Raw genomic sequence first — 16,807 nt, 5'->3', positions numbered from 1 at the left:
TCCTCATTGGCAGCCGGTGTTGCTTTCGTACCACGCGAGTAGTTTGGCACTCTTATAGACAAAAAATTCCTCGGTGGTCGTCCTCACGTTTATAGTGGAGGAGCCCCGGTCTATCTCGCGAATTACTATCAGGGTGGTACCCCTCGTCTCGTTCCTACTTAATGAGTGAGGCATCCTTGTTTATGTTGGGCCGCTAGGGGGGACCACACCACCTAGCGTCGAGCTCCTTGTCTCGTTGCCCTAGCTGGATCGCGGTCTCTTTTCCTTTCTCTCTATGCCCGTTCCTTCGCGAGCATCACCTGCTCGCAGGAGGTACGGAAGGCAGTGTGTACCTGGCGCCCTCTCAGCATTGCTTTTACTGCAGCTTCGGGGGGCACGCTCGCGCCGATGACGAGCGAAAGGATGCTTCGCGGTTCCGCCAACGTCGGACAGAACTCCAACGTGTTATGCGCCGTACTTTCCCCTTCATTGCAAAAAAAAAATATATATATATATTCGCCCAACGTGGGACTTGAACCCACGACCCTGAGATTAAAAGTCTCATGCTCTACCGACTGAGCTAGCCGGGCTGTGATATAGTATTACGTTATAACTTATAACGTTACATACTATTACCATATAACCTACAACGTTATATGGAATGACGATATAACGTATAACGTTATATGGTATTACTTCATAAGGTATAACGTTATATACTACTACGTTATAACGTATAACGTTACATAATATTACCTTTTTCCGTGTAACGATATATACTATTACCTTTTAACGTATATCGCAATGTAGCATTGTGTTATACCGTGTAACGTTATACGGTAACACATTATAACGAATAACGATATCTTCTATTACCTTATAACCTCTAACGTTATATACTATTACGTTATAACGTATATCGTTATGTAGCATTGCTATATAGCGTAAAACGTTACATGATATTGCCTTATAGCGTATAACATAAAATATACCATTACTATACAACGTATAACGGTATATACTATTACGTTATAACGTATAACGATATATCGTCTTACGTTATAACGTATATCGTTTTGTAGCATTGCGTTATAACGTACAACGTTATATGGTATTACCTTATAACAGATAACTTTATATTCTATTACGTTATAATGTATTACTTTATATGGTATTTCGATATGACGTATAACGCTATATACTATTTTCTTATAACTTATAACGTTATATGCTATTACGTTATAGCGTATAACGGTATATACCATTACGTGCCAACGTATATCGCTATGAAGCATTGCATGATAACCTATAATGTGATATGGTATTACGTTATCACGTATAACGTTATATTCTATTACGTTATAACGTGCGGCGTTATATACTATTTCATTACAACCTCAAACGTTATATACTATTCCGTTATAACGTATAACATTATATACTATTTCGATATTACGTATATCGTTAAGTAGCATTGCGTTATAACGTACACCTTGTATGGTATTTTCTTCTGGTTCGTAACGTTATATATTATTACCGTCTAACGTATAACGTACATCATTATATGCTATTACGTTATAACGTATAACTTTATATGATATTACGTTATGACGTATAACGCTATATACTATTACCTTTTAACTTATGACGTTATATGCTATTACGTTATAACGTATAACATTTTATGGTATTACGGTGGTATTATTATACGTGGAGAAATCCTCATTGACAACCGGTGTTGCTACCGTACCACGCGAGTAGTTTGGCACTCTTATAGACAAAAAATTCGACGGTGGTCGTCCTCACGTTTATAGTGGAGGAGCCCCGGTCTATCTCGCGAATTACTATCAGGGTGGTATCCCTCGTCATGTTCCTACTTAATGAGTGAGGCATCCTTGTTTATGTTGGGCCGCTAGGGGGGACCACACCACCTAGCGTCGAGCTCCTTGTCTCGTTGCCCTAGCTGGATCGCGGTCTCTTTGCCTTTCTCTCTATGCCCGTTCCTTCGCGAGCATCACCTGCTCGCAGGAGGTACGGAAGGCAGTGTGTACCTGGCGCCCTCTCAGCATTGCTTTTACTGCAGCTTCGGGGGGCACACTCGCGCCGATGACGATCTGATTGGCGCGTCGCGGTTCCAACCACGCCGGGCAGAACTCCAACGTGTCCTGCGCCGAAACTTCCTCTTCCTTGCAAAAAAAAAATATAGATATTCGCCCAACGTGGGGCTCGAACCCACGACCCTGAGATTAAGAGTCTCATGCTCTACCGACTGAGCTAGCCGGGCGTTTGTATACTGTTGCCATATACCGTATGACGTTATATACTATTACGATATAACGTATAACGTTCTATTCTATTACGTTATAACGTATAACGTTATGTGGTATTTCCTTATAACGTAGAACGTTATATACTATTACGCTATAACGTATAACGTTATGTGGTATTTCCTTATAACGTATAACGTTATATACTATTACGTTATAACGTATAACGTTATGTGGTATTTCCTTATGACCTATAACGTTGTATTCTATTACGATATAACGCATAACGTTATATTCTATTACGATATAACGTATAACGTTATATGGTATTACGTTATAACGTTTATCGTTATATACTAGTTCTTTATAACGTATAACGATATATACTACTACGTTATAACGTATATCGTTATATATTATTACGTTATAACGTAGAATGTTATATACTATTAACATATAACGTACAACGTGATCTGCAATGACGTTATAACGCATAACGTATTATGGTATTACGTTATAGCGTATAACGGTATATACCATTACGTTATAACGTATATCGTTATGAAGCATAGCATTATAACCTATAACGTGATACGGTATTACCTTATAACCTCTAACGTTTTATACTATTCCGTTATATGTAAAACGCTATATACTATTACCATATTTTTTTTTTATTATACGTAGAGAAATCCTCATTGGCAGCCGGTGTTGCTATCGTACCAGGCGAGTAGTTTGGCACTCTTATAGACAAAAAATTCGACGGTGGTCGTCCTCACGTTTATAGTGGAGGAGCCCCGGTCTATCTCGCGAATTACTATCAGGGTGGTACCCCTCGTCATGTTCCTACTTAATGAGTGAGGCATCCTTCTTTATGTTGGGCCGCTAGGGGGGACCACACCACCTAGCGTCGAGCTCCTTGTCTCGTTGCCCTAGCTGGATCGCGGTCTCTTTTCCTTTCTCTCTATGCCCGTTCCTTCGAGAGCATCACCTGCTCGCAGGAGGTACGGAAGGCAGTGTGTACCTGGCGCCCTCTCAGCATTGCTTTTACTGCAGCTTCGGGGGGCACACTCGCGCCGATGACGATCTAATTGGCGCGTCGCGGTTCCACCCACGCCGGGCAGAACTCCAACGTGTCCTGCGCCGAACCTTCCTCTTCCTTGCAAAATAAAAATATAGATATTCGCCCAACGTGGGGCTCGAACCCACGACCCTGAGATTAAGAGTCTCATGCTCTACCGACTGAGCTAGCCGGGCGTTTCTATACTGTTGCCATATACCGTATGACGTTATATACTATTACGATATAACGTATAACGTTCTATTCCAATACGTTATAACGTATAACGTTATGTGGTATTTCCTTATAACGTATAACGTTATATACTATTACGCTATAACGTATAACGTTATGTGGTATTTCCTTATAACGTATAACGTTATATACTATTACGTTATAACGTATAACGTTATGTGGTATTTCCTTATGACCTATAACGTTGTATTCTATTACGATATAACGCATAACGTTATATTCTATTACGATATAACGTATAACGTTATATGGTATTACGTTATAACGTTTATCGTTATATACTAGTTCTTTATAACGTATAACGATATATACTACTACGTTATAACGTATATCGTTATATATTATTACCTTATAACGTAGAATGTTATATACTATTAACATATAACGTACAACGTGATATGCAATGACGTTATAACGCATAACGTATTATGGTATTACGTTATAGCGTATAACGGTATATACCATTACGTTATAACGTATATCGTTATGAAGCATAGCATTATAACCTATAACGTGATACGGTATTGCCTTATAACCTCTAACGTTTTATACTATTCCGTTATATGTAAAACGCTATATACTACTACCATATTTTTTTTTTATTATACGTAGAGAAGTCCTCATTGGCAGCCGGTGTTGCTTTCGTACCACGCGAGTAGTTTGGCACTCTTATAGACAAAAAATTCCTCGGTGGTCGTCCTCACGTTTATAGTGGAGGAGCCCCGGTCTATCTCGCGAATTACTATCAGGGTGGTACCCCTCGTCTCGTTCCTACTTAATGAGTGAGGCATCCTTGTTTATGTTGGGCCGCTAGGGGGGACCACACCACCTAGCGTCGAGCTCCTTGTCTCGTTGCCCTAGCTGGATCGCGGTCTCTTTTCCTTTCTCTCTATGCCCGTTCCTTCGCGAGCATCACCTGCTCGCAGGAGGTACGGAAGGCAGTGTGTACCTGGCGCCCTCTCAGCATTGCTTTTACTGCAGCTTCGGGGGGCACGCTCGCGCCGATGACGAGCGAAAGGATGCTTCGCGGTTCCGCCAACGTCGGACAGAACTCCAACGTGTTATGCGCCGTACTTTCCCCTTCATTGCAAAAAAAAAATATATATATATATTCGCCCAACGTGGGACTTGAACCCACGACCCTGAGATTAAAAGTCTCATGCTCTACCGACTGAGCTAGCCGGGCTGTGATATAGTATTACGTTATAACTTATAACGTTACATACTATTACCATATAACCTACAACGTTATATGGAATGACGATATAACGTATAACGTTATATGGTATTACTTCATAAGGTATAACGTTATATACTACTACGTTATAACGTATAACGTTACATAATATTACCTTTTTCCGTGTAACGATATATACTATTACCTTTTAACGTATATCGCAATGTAGCATTGTGTTATACCGTGTAACGTTATACGGTAACACATTATAACGAATAACGATATCTTCTATTACCTTATAACCTCTAACGTTATATACTATTACGTTATAACGTATATCGTTATGTAGCATTGCTATATAGCGTAAAACGTTACATGATATTGCCTTATAGCGTATAACATAAAATATACCATTACTATACAACGTATAACGGTATATACTATTACGTTATAACGTATAACGATATATCGTCTTACGTTATAACGTATATCGTTTTGTAGCATTGCGTTATAACGTACAACGTTATATGGTATTACCTTATAACAGATAACTTTATATTCTATTACGTTATAATGTATTACTTTATATGGTATTTCGATATGACGTATAACGCTATATACTATTTTCTTATAACTTATAACGTTATATGCTATTACGTTATAGCGTATAACGGTATATACCATTACGTGCCAACGTATATCGCTATGAAGCATTGCATGATAACCTATAATGTGATATGGTATTACGTTATCACGTATAACGTTATATTCTATTACGTTATAACGTGCGGCGTTATATACTATTTCATTACAACCTCAAACGTTATATACTATTCCGTTATAACGTATAACATTATATACTATTTCGATATTACGTATATCGTTAAGTAGCATTGCGTTATAACGTACACCTTGTATGGTATTTTCTTCTGGTTCGTAACGTTATATATTATTACCGTCTAACGTATAACGTACATCATTATATGCTATTACGTTATAACGTATAACTTTATATGATATTACGTTATGACGTATAACGCTATATACTATTACCTTTTAACTTATGACGTTATATGCTATTACGTTATAACGTATAACATTTTATGGTATTACGGTGGTATTATTATACGTGGAGAAATCCTCATTGACAACCGGTGTTGCTACCGTACCACGCGAGTAGTTTGGCACTCTTATAGACAAAAAATTCGACGGTGGTCGTCCTCACGTTTATAGTGGAGGAGCCCCGGTCTATCTCGCGAATTACTATCAGGGTGGTATCCCTCGTCATGTTCCTACTTAATGAGTGAGGCATCCTTGTTTATGTTGGGCCGCTAGGGGGGACCACACCACCTAGCGTCGAGCTCCTTGTCTCGTTGCCCTAGCTGGATCGCGGTCTCTTTGCCTTTCTCTCTATGCCCGTTCCTTCGCGAGCATCACCTGCTCGCAGGAGGTACGGAAGGCAGTGTGTACCTGGCGCCCTCTCAGCATTGCTTTTACTGCAGCTTCGGGGGGCACACTCGCGCCGATGACGATCTGATTGGCGCGTCGCGGTTCCAACCACGCCGGGCAGAACTCCAACGTGTCCTGCGCCGAAACTTCCTCTTCCTTGCAAAAAAAAAATATAGATATTCGCCCAACGTGGGGCTCGAACCCACGACCCTGAGATTAAGAGTCTCATGCTCTACCGACTGAGCTAGCCGGGCGTTTGTATACTGTTGCCATATACCGTATGACGTTATATACTATTACGATATAACGTATAACGTTCTATTCTATTACGTTATAACGTATAACGTTATGTGGTATTTCCTTATAACGTAGAACGTTATATACTATTACGCTATAACGTATAACGTTATGTGGTATTTCCTTATAACGTATAACGTTATATACTATTACGTTATAACGTATAACGTTATGTGGTATTTCCTTATGACCTATAACGTTGTATTCTATTACGATATAACGCATAACGTTATATTCTATTACGATATAACGTATAACGTTATATGGTATTACGTTATAACGTTTATCGTTATATACTAGTTCTTTATAACGTATAACGATATATACTACTACGTTATAACGTATATCGTTATATATTATTACGTTATAACGTAGAATGTTATATACTATTAACATATAACGTACAACGTGATCTGCAATGACGTTATAACGCATAACGTATTATGGTATTACGTTATAGCGTATAACGGTATATACCATTACGTTATAACGTATATCGTTATGAAGCATAGCATTATAACCTATAACGTGATACGGTATTACCTTATAACCTCTAACGTTTTATACTATTCCGTTATATGTAAAACGCTATATACTATTACCATATTTTTTTTTTATTATACGTAGAGAAATCCTCATTGGCAGCCGGTGTTGCTATCGTACCAGGCGAGTAGTTTGGCACTCTTATAGACAAAAAATTCGACGGTGGTCGTCCTCACGTTTATAGTGGAGGAGCCCCGGTCTATCTCGCGAATTACTATCAGGGTGGTACCCCTCGTCATGTTCCTACTTAATGAGTGAGGCATCCTTCTTTATGTTGGGCCGCTAGGGGGGACCACACCACCTAGCGTCGAGCTCCTTGTCTCGTTGCCCTAGCTGGATCGCGGTCTCTTTTCCTTTCTCTCTATGCCCGTTCCTTCGAGAGCATCACCTGCTCGCAGGAGGTACGGAAGGCAGTGTGTACCTGGCGCCCTCTCAGCATTGCTTTTACTGCAGCTTCGGGGGGCACACTCGCGCCGATGACGATCTAATTGGCGCGTCGCGGTTCCACCCACGCCGGGCAGAACTCCAACGTGTCCTGCGCCGAACCTTCCTCTTCCTTGCAAAATAAAAATATAGATATTCGCCCAACGTGGGGCTCGAACCCACGACCCTGAGATTAAGAGTCTCATGCTCTACCGACTGAGCTAGCCGGGCGTTTCTATACTGTTGCCATATACCGTATGACGTTATATACTATTACGATATAACGTATAACGTTCTATTCCAATACGTTATAACGTATAACGTTATGTGGTATTTCCTTATAACGTATAACGTTATATACTATTACGCTATAACGTATAACGTTATGTGGTATTTCCTTATAACGTATAACGTTATATACTATTACGTTATAACGTATAACGTTATGTGGTATTTCCTTATGACCTATAACGTTGTATTCTATTACGATATAACGCATAACGTTATATTCTATTACGATATAACGTATAACGTTATATGGTATTACGTTATAACGTTTATCGTTATATACTAGTTCTTTATAACGTATAACGATATATACTACTACGTTATAACGTATATCGTTATATATTATTACGTCATAACGTAGAATGTTATATACTATTAACATATAACGTACAACGTTATATGCAATGGCGTTATAACGCATAACGTAATATGGTATTACGTTATAGCGTATAACGGTATATACCATTACGTTATAACGTATATCGTTATGAAGCATAGCATTATGACCTATAACGTGATATGGTATTACCTTATAACCTCTAACGTTTTATACTATTCCGTTATAACGTAAAACGCTATATACTACTACCATATTTTTTTTTTATTATACGTAGAGAAGTCCTCATTGGCAGCCGGTGTTGCTTTCGTACCACGCGAGTAGTTTGGCACTCTTATAGACAAAAAATTCCTCGGTGGTCGTCCTCACGTTTATAGTGGAGGAGCCCCGGTCTATCTCGCGAATTACTATCAGGGTGGTACCCCTCGTCTCGTTCCTACTTAATGAGTGAGGCATCCTTGTTTATGTTGGGCCGCTAGGGGGGACCACACCACCTAGCGTCGAGCTCCTTGTCTCGTTGCCCTAGCTGGATCGCGGTCTCTTTTCCTTTCTCTCTATGCCCGTTCCTTCGCGAGCATCACCTGCTCGCAGGAGGTACGGAAGGCAGTGTGTACCTGGCGCCCTCTCAGCATTGCTTTTACTGCAGCTTCGGGGGGCACGCTCGCGCCGATGACGAGCCAAAGGATGCTTCGCGGTTCCGCCAACGTCGGACAGAACTCCAACGTGTTATGCGCCGTACTTTCCCCTTCATTGCAAAAAAAAAATATATATATATATTCGCCCAACGTGGGACTTGAACCCACGACCCTGAGATTAAAAGTCTCATGCTCTACCGACTGAGCTAGACGGGCTGTGATTTAGTATTACGTTATAACTTATAACGTTACATACTATTACCATATAACCTACAACGTTATATGGAATGACGATATAACGTATAACGTTATATGGTATTACTTCATAAGGTATAACGTTATATACTACTACGTTATAACGTATAACGTTACATAATATTACCTTTTTCCGTGTAACGATATATACTATTACCTTTTAACGTATATCGCAATGTAGCATTGTGTTATACCGTGTAACGTTATACGGTAACACATTATAACGAATAACGATATCTTCTATTACCTTATAACCTCTAACGTTATATACTATTACGTTATTACGTATATCGTTATGCAGCATTGCTATATAGCGTAAAACGTTACATGATATTGCCTTATAGCGTATAACATAAAATATACCATTACTATACAACGTATAACGGTATATACTATTACGTTATAACGTATAACGATATATCGTCTTACGTTATAACGTATATCGTTCTGTAGCATTGCGTTATAACGTACAACGTTATATGGTATTACCTTATAACAGATAACTTTATATTCTATTACGTTATAATGTATTACTTTATATGGTATTTCGATATGACGTATAACGCTATATACTATTTTCTTATAACTTATAACGTTATACGCAATTACGTTATAGCGTATAACGGTATATACCATTACGTGCCAACGTATATCGCTATGAAGCATTGCATGATAACCTATAATGTGATATGGTATTACGTTATCACGTATAACGTTATATTCTATTACGTTATAACGTGCGGCGTTATATACTATTTCATTACAACCTCAAACGTTATATACTATTCCGTTATAACGTATAACATTATATACTATTTCGATATTACGTATATCGTTAAGTAGCATTGCGTTATAACGTACACCTTGTATGGTATTTTCTTCTGGTTCGTAACGTTATATATTATTACCGTCTAACGTATAACGTACATCATTATATGCTATTACGTTATAACGTATAACTTTATATGATATTACGTTATGACGTATAACGCTATATACTATTACCTTTTAACTTATGACGTTATATGCTATTACGTTATAACGTATAACATTTTATGGTATTACGGTGGTATTATTATACGTGGAGAAATCCTCATTGACAACCGGTGTTGCTACCGTACCACGCGAGTAGTTTGGCACTCTTATAGACAAAAAATTCGACGGTGGTCGTCCTCACGTTTATAGTGGAGGAGCCCCGGTCTATCTCGCGAATTACTATCAGGGTGGTATCCCTCGTCATGTTCCTACTTAATGAGTGAGGCATCCTTGTTTATGTTGGGCCGCTAGGGGGGACCACACCACCTAGCGTCGAGCTCCTTGTCTCGTTGCCCTAGCTGGATCGCGGTCTCTTTGCCTTTCTCTCTATGCCCGTTCCTTCGCGAGCATCACCTGCTCGCAGGAGGTACGGAAGGCAGTGTGTACCTGGCGCCCTCTCAGCATTGCTTTTACTGCAGCTTCGGGGGGCACACTCGCGCCGATGACGATCTGATTGGCGCGTCGCGGTTCCACCCACGCCGGGCAGAACTCCAACGTGTCCTGCGCCGAACCTTCCTCTTCCTTGCAAAAAAAAAAAATATAGATATTCGCCTAACGTGGGGCTCGAACCCACGACCCTGAGATTAAGAGTCTCATGCTCTACCGACTGAGCTAGCCGGGCGTTTGTATACTGTTGCCATATACCGTATGACGTTATATACTATTACGATATAACGTATAACGTTCTATTCTATTACGTTATAACGTATAACGTATTATGGTATTACGTTATAGCGTATAACGGTATATACCATTACGTTATAACGTATATCGTTATGAAGCATAGCATTATAACCTATAACGTGATACGGTATTACCTTATAACCTCTAACGTTTTATACTATTCCGTTATATGTAAAACGCTATATACTATTACCATATTTTTTTTTTATTATACGTAGAGAAATCCTCATTGGCAGCCGGTGTTGCTATCGTACCAGGCGAGTAGTTTGGCACTCTTATAGACAAAAAATTCGACGGTGGTCGTCCTCACGTTTATAGTGGAGGAGCCCCGGTCTATCTCGCGAATTACTATCAGGGTGGTACCCCTCGTCATGTTCCTACTTAATGAGTGAGGCATCCTTGTTTATGTTGGGCCGCTAGGGGGGACCACACCACCTACCGTCGAGCTCCTTGTCTCGTTGCCCTAGCTGGATCGCGGTCTCTTTTCCTTTCTCTCTATGCCCGTTCCTTCGAGAGCATCACCTGCTCGCAGGAGGTACGGAAGGCAGTGTGTACCTGGCGCCCTCTCAGCATTGCTTTTACTGCAGCTTCGGGGGGCACACTCGCGCCGATGACGATCTAATTGGCGCGTCGCGGTTCCACCCACGCCGGGCAGAACTCCAACGTGTCCTGCGCCGAACCTTCCTCTTCCTTGCAAAATAAAAATATAGATATTCGCCCAACGTGGGGCTCGAACCCACGACCCTGAGATTAAGAGTCTCATGCTCTACCGACTGAGCTAGCCGGGCGTTTCTATACTGTTGCCATATACCGTATGACGTTATATACTATTACGATATAACGTATAACGTTCTATTCCAATACGTTATAACGTATAACGTTATGTGGTATTTCCTTATAACGTATAACGTTATATACTATTACGCTATAACGTATAACGTTATGTGGTATTTCCTTATAACGTATAACGTTATATACTATTACGTTATAACGTATAACGTTATGTGGTATTTCCTTATAACGTATAACGTTATAAACTATGACGTTATAACGTATAACGTTATGTGGTATTTCCTTATAACCTATAACGTTATATTCTATTACGATATAACGCATAACGTTATATACTATTACGTTATAACGTATAACGTTATGTGGTATTTCCTTATAACGTATAGCGTTATAAACTATGAGGTTATAACGTATAACGTTATGTGGTATTTCCTTATAACCTATAACGTTATATACTATTACGTTATAACGTATAACGTTATGTGGTATTTCCTTATAACGTATAACGTTATATACTATTACGTCATAACATATAACGTTATGTGGTATTTCCTTATGACCTATAACGTTGTATTCTATTACGATATAAAGCATAACGTTATATTCTATTACGATATAACGTATAATGTTATATGGTATTACGTTATAACGTTTATCGTTATATACTATTTCGTTATAACGTATAACGTTATATACTACTACGTTATAACGTATATCGTTATATATTATTACGTTATAACGTCGAATGTTATATACTATTAACATATAACGTACAACGTAATATGCAATGACGTTATAACGCATAACGTAACATGGTATTACGTTATAGCGTATAACGGTATATACCATTACGTTATAACGTGTATCGTTATGAATCATAGCATTATAACCTATAACGTGATACGGTATTACCTTATAACCTCTAACGTTTTATACTATTCCGTTATATGTATAACGCTATATACTATTACCATATTTTTTTTTTATTATACGTAGAGAAATCCTCATTGGCAGCCGGTGTTGCTATCGTACCAGGCGAGTAGTTTGGCACTCTTATAGACAAAAAATTCGACGGTGGTCGTCCTCACGTTTATAGTGGAGGAGCCCCGGTCTATCTCGCGAATTACTATCAGGGTGGTACCCCTCGTCATGTTCCTACTTAATGAGTGAGGCATCCTTCTTTATGTTGGGCCGCAAGGGGGGACCACACCACCTAGCGTCGAGCTCCTTGTCTCGTTGCCCTAGCTGGATCGCGGTCTCTTTTCCTTTCTCTCTATGCCCGTTCCTTCGAGAGCATCACCTGCTCGCAGGAGGTACGGAAGGCAGTGTGTACCTGGCGCCCTCTCAGCATTGCTTTTACTGCAGCTTCGGGGGGCACACTCGCGCCGATGACGATCTAATTGGCGCGTCGCGGTTCCACCCACGCCGGGCAGAACTCCAACGTGTCCTGCGCCGAACCTTCCTCTTCCTTGCAAAATAAAAATATAGATATTCGCCCAACGTGGGGCTCGAACCCACGACCCTGAGATTAAGAGTCTCATGCTCTACCGACTGAGCTAGCCGGGCGTTTCTATACTGTTGCCATATACCGTATGACGTTATATACTATTACGATATAACGTATAACGTTCTATTCCAATACGTTATAACGTATAACGTTATGTGGTATTTCCTTATAACGTATAACGTTATATACTATTACGCTATAACGTATAACGTTATGTGGTATTTCCTTATAACGTATAACGTTATATACTATTACGTTATAACGTATAACGTTATGTGGTATTTCCTTATGACCTATAACGTTGTATTCTATTACGATATAACGCATAACGTTATATTCTATTACGATATAACGTATAACGTTATATGGTATTACGTTATAACGTTTATCGTTATATACTAGTTCTTTATAACGTATAACGATATATACTACTACGTTATAACGTATATCGTTATATATTATTACGTCATAACGTAGAATGTTATATACTATTAACATATAACGTACAACGTTATATGCAATGACGTTATAACGCATAACGTAATATGGTATTACGTTATAGCGTATAACGGTATATACCATTACGTTATAACGTATATCGTTATGAAGCATAGCATTATGACCTATAACGTGATATGGTATTACCTTATAACCTCTAACGTTTTATACTATTCCGTTATAACGTAAAACGCTATATACTACTACCATATTTTTTTTTTATTATACGTAGAGAAGTCCTCATTGGCAGCCGGTGTTGCTTTCGTACCACGCGAGTAGTTTGGCACTCTTATAGACAAAAAATTCCTCGGTGGTCGTCCTCACGTTTATAGTGGAGGAGCCCCGGTCTATCTCGCGAATTACTATCAGGGTGGTACCCCTCGTCTCGTTCCTACTTAATGAGTGAGGCATCCTTGTTTATGTTGGGCCGCTAGGGGGGACCACACCACCTAGCGTCGAGCTCCTTGTCTCGTTGCCCTAGCTGGATCGCGGTCTCTTTTCCTTTCTCTCTATGCCCGTTCCTTCGCGAGCATCACCTGCTCGCAGGAGGTACGGAAGGCAGTGTGTACCTGGCGCCCTCTCAGCATTGCTTTTACTGCAGCTTCGGGGGGCACGCTCGCGCCGATGACGAGCCAAAGGATGCTTCGCGGTTCCGCCAACGTCGGACAGAACTCCAACGTGTTATGCGCCGTACTTTCCCCTTCATTGCAAAAAAAAAATATATATATATATTCGCCCAACGTGGGACTTGAACCCACGACCCTGAGATTAAAAGTCTCATGCTCTACCGACTGAGCTAGACGGGCTGTGATTTAGTATTACGTTATAACTTATAACGTTACATACTATTACCATATAACCTACAACGTTATATGGAATGACGATATAACGTATAACGTTATATGGTATTACTTCATAAGGTATAACGTTATATACTACTACGTTATAACGTATAACGTTACATAATATTACCTTTTTCCGTGTAACGATATATACTATTACCTTTTAACGTATATCGCAATGTAGCATTGTGTTATACCGTGTAACGTTATACGGTAACACATTATAACGAATAACGATATCTTCTATTACCTTATAACCTCTAACGTTATATACTATTACGTTATTACGTATATCGTTATGCAGCATTGCTATATAGCGTAAAACGTTACATGATATTGCCTTATAGCGTATAACATAAAATATACCATTACTATACAACGTATAACGGTATATACTATTACGTTATAACGTATAACGATATATCGTCTTACGTTATAACGTATATCGTTCTGTAGCATTGCGTTATAACGTACAACGTTATATGGTATTACCTTATAACAGATAACTTTATATTCTATTACGTTATAATGTATTACTTTATATGGTATTTCGATATGACGTATAACGCTATATACTATTTTCTTATAACTTATAACGTTATACGCAATTACGTTATAGCGTATAACGGTATATACCATTACGTGCCAACGTATATCGCTATGAAGCATTGCATGATAACCTATAATGTGATATGGTATTACGTTATCACGTATAACGTTATATTCTATTACGTTATAACGTGCGGCGTTATATACTATTTCATTACAACCTCAAACGTTATATACTATTCCGTTATAACGTATAACATTATATACTATTTCGATATTACGTATATCGTTAAGTAGCATTGCGTTATAACGTACACCTTGTATGGTATTTTCTTCTGGTTCGTAACGTTATATATTATTACCGTCTAACGTATAACGTACATCATTATATGCTATTACGTTATAACGTATAACTTTATATGATATTACGTTATGACGTATAACGCTATATACTATTACCTTTTAACTTATGACGTTATATGCTATTACGTTATAACGTATAACATTTTATGGTATTACGGTGGTATTATTATACGTGGAGAAATCCTCATTGACAACCGGTGTTGCTACCGTACCACGCGAGTAGTTTGGCACTCTTATAGACAAAAAATTCGACGGTGGTCGTCCTCACGTTTATAGTGGAGGAGCCCCGGTCTATCTCGCGAATTACTATCAGGGTGGTATCCCTCGTCATGTTCCTACTTAATGAGTGAGGCATCCTTGTTTATGTTGGGCCGCTAGGGGGGACCACACCACCTAGCGTCGAGCTCCTTGTCTCGTTGCCCTAGCTGGATCGCGGTCTCTTTGCCTTTCTCTCTATGCCCGTTCCTTCGCGAGCATCACCTGCTCGCAGGAGGTACGGATGGCAGTGTGTACCTGGCGCCCTCTCAGCATTGCTTTTACTGCAGCTTCGGGGGGCACACTCGCGCCGATGACGATCTGATTGGCGCGTCGCGGTTCCACCCACGCCGGGCAGAACTCCAACGTGTCCTGCGCCGAACCTTCCTCTTCCTTGCAAAAAAAAAAATACAGATATTCGCCCAACGTGGGGCTCGAACCCACGACCCTGAGATTATGAGTCTCATGCTCTACCGACTGAGCTAGCCAGGCGTTTGTGTACTGTTGCCATACAACGTATGACGTTATATACTATTACGATATAACGATTAACGTTCTATTCTATTACGTTATAACGTATAACGTTATGTGGTATTTCCTTATAACGTATAACGTTATATACTATTACGTTATAACGTATAACGTTATGTGGTATTTCCTTATAACCTATAACGTTCTATTCTATTACGATATAACGCATAACGTTATATAATATTACGTTATAACGTAGAATGTCATATACTATTAACATATAACGTACAACGTTATATGCAATGACGTTATAACGCATAACGTAATATGGTATTACGTTATAGCGTATAACGGTATATACCATTACGTTATAACGTATATCATTATGAAGCATAGCATTATAACCTATAACGTGATATGGTATTACCTTATAATCTCTAACGTTTTATACTATTCCGTTATAACGTAAAACGCTATATACTACTACCACATTTTTTTTTATTATACGTAGAAAAATCCTCATTGGCAGCCGGTGTTGCTATCGTACCAGGCGAGTAGTTTGGCACTCTTATAGACAAAAAATTCGACGGTGGTCGTCCTCACGTTTATAGTGGAGGAGCCCCGGTCTATCTCGCGAATTACTATCAGGGTGGTACCCCTCGTCATGTTCCTACTTAATGAGTGAGGCATCCTTGTTTATGTTGGGCCGCTAGGGGGGACCACACCACCTAGCGTCGAGCTCCTTGTCTCGTTGCCCTAGCTGGATCGCGGTCTCTTTTCCTTTCTCTCTATGCCCGTTCCTTCGCGAGCATCACCTGCTCGCAGGAGGTACGGAAGGCAGTGTGT

At 39.6% G+C, this 16,807-nt stretch overlaps 3 non-coding genes across 3 annotated transcripts; all 3 read right to left on the bottom strand.

Annotated features, from left to right (window-relative positions):
- Positions 1-496: 496 nt before the first annotated feature.
- On the bottom strand, positions 497-569 carry Trnak-uuu (transfer RNA lysine (anticodon UUU)). The gene has a single exon. It is a non-coding gene; the product is annotated as a tRNA-Lys (tRNA).
- A 4,105-nt stretch (positions 570-4,674) lies between these two features.
- On the bottom strand, positions 4,675-4,747 carry Trnak-uuu (transfer RNA lysine (anticodon UUU)). The gene has a single exon. It is a non-coding gene; the product is annotated as a tRNA-Lys (tRNA).
- Positions 4,748-15,909: 11,162 nt separating this feature from the next.
- Positions 15,910-15,982, bottom strand: Trnam-cau (transfer RNA methionine (anticodon CAU)). Its single transcript has one exon. It is a non-coding gene; the product is annotated as a tRNA-Met (tRNA).
- Between the last annotated feature and the right edge of the window lie 825 nt (positions 15,983-16,807).

This window comes from Bombus fervidus, chromosome 7 (assembly GCF_041682495.2).
Source record: "Bombus fervidus isolate BK054 chromosome 7, iyBomFerv1, whole genome shotgun sequence".
In the NCBI taxonomy this organism is placed as follows: Eukaryota; Metazoa; Arthropoda; class Insecta; order Hymenoptera; family Apidae; genus Bombus; species Bombus fervidus.
Note: the sequence above shows the minus strand (reverse complement) of the source record. Positions and strands in the feature narration are given on the sequence as shown.